Here is a 1908-nt window from a genome sequence, read left to right as displayed (position 1 = left end):
TTATTTCCAAGAGGAAATATTTAAGATATTGTCTAAAATGCCGTACGAGTAGATACCTAAACACTAATCGGCTCCTTATATAACGTAACCTTACTCCTGAACCCTTGACCTCATGTGAAAATGTTCCAGAGAGGGGAATCTATAGAAATGAGACCAAAGAGAGAGAGAGAGAGAGAGAGAGAGAGAGAGAGGGGAATGGAAGTTTCAGGTAGAGGAATCTATACAAATGAACCAAACAAGAGAGAGAGAGAGAGAGAGAGAGAGAGGGGGGGGGGAATGGAAGTTTCCAGGTAGAGGAATCTATACAAATGAACCAAACAAGAGAGAGAGAGAGAGAGAGAGAGAGAGAGAGAGAGTCACTGCCGGCTTTACAATTCTCCTAAAGACACGCTGACGCTCGCAGCAAACCCCAAAGGTCTCTTGCAAGCTTCTAATCACAGAGTTTTTGGGATGAAGTTGCCAGACCTATAACCTACGTCTGCACGGATACTCACAGAAGCTTTCGTGCCAACGTCATCTTCTTTTCATACGCCGGTCACCCTACCAGAAACTGACCATTCCCAGTGGGTCTTCAGGTTAGGTATGGGCTGATATGGGTGAAAAACTACCTTGGAAGAGTTGAATGCTAACGTCTGGCAAAAATATTCACCTATTTCGTTAGAAATTTCCCTTCTGACAGGTGAAAGGTGACCTGCACTTCCCCTGATTATAAAAAGGGTTTTATTTTTGATCTCCTTTGTACTTGAAAAACTGACGTAATGGGAAAAATAATGACTTTATTCCTTGCCGAGTGACAAATTGCTACCTTCAGGTAGAGTGGAGAAAAAGTGTGGCCCTTCATCCGTTTGGGAAAAATGGCTTTTTTGGGTGAGTTGGAAAAACTATCTTCAATTTGAGAGTGTCTTTAAGTTTAACATCACCGAGAGAGAGAGAGAGAGAGAGAGAGAGAGAGAGAGAGAGAGAGAGAGAGAGAGAGAGAGAGAGAGAGGAGAATCTTTTTCGCCAGTGAAGCATTATAATCAACGATTGATCATATTTATGATCAAAAGCATTCAATATTTGTTTGTGTGTGTGTGTGTGTGTGTGAGAGAGAGAGAGAGAGAGAGAGAGAGAGAGAGAGAGAGAGAGAGAGAGAGAGAGAGACAGAGAGAGAGAGAGTTTTTCAGGGCACAACAATCTATTCAACGAGTAAACATCTTTAAATCTCTTGATCTAGCAACATCCAATGGAGAGAGAGAGAGAGAGAGAGAGAGAGAGGAACTTCATTATCTTGATTTGGCCTGTGCCAACCCATCATCATCATCTTCGGACGATCCAATCTGAAGCAGCCATTTAAGACGTCGTGTCTCTAACCGCCATGGGAAATGAAGACATTTAACCACATGATGTCTCCGCCGTGGGCAATCATACACAATCACAGATATGCGGCGAGAAATCAAGGGCGGCTCCAATTCATCTAAGAGCTCCGAGGGCCGCCATATTGGCACTCCCATGCGGGCTTGAATCGAGAGTGTTTACCCGTAAAGGTAAACTAAACTGAAACGGACTTGGAAACTGTGCTATCATTTTCTTCGTTGATATTCATTCTGGCTTTCGAAACGAGAGAGAGAGAGAGAGAGAGAGAGAGAGAGAGAGAGAGAGAGAGAGAGAGAGAGAGAGAGAGATTCGTCAGAAGAATAATATAATAACATCAAATACCCCTCGGGTCTGCTAACTCGGTTAAGGTAGGTTGATTGCATTGTGTCGACGAGACATCCACTGCCCGCTACCCTCCTCCGCACCTCCGGCCATTAACGAATTTCCCAGTTTTATAGGCTTTATTTTCTTCATAACGACAATGACCTTTGGCCCAGCTGCACAATCGAGTTCCGGGGATCCTGCCCAAAGTCTAAAAGATTATGGAACTGC

The sequence above is a fragment of the Macrobrachium rosenbergii genome, chromosome 49 (genome assembly GCF_040412425.1).
Source record: "Macrobrachium rosenbergii isolate ZJJX-2024 chromosome 49, ASM4041242v1, whole genome shotgun sequence".
NCBI lineage: Eukaryota > Metazoa > Arthropoda > Malacostraca > Decapoda > Palaemonidae > Macrobrachium > Macrobrachium rosenbergii.
Note: the sequence above shows the minus strand (reverse complement) of the source record.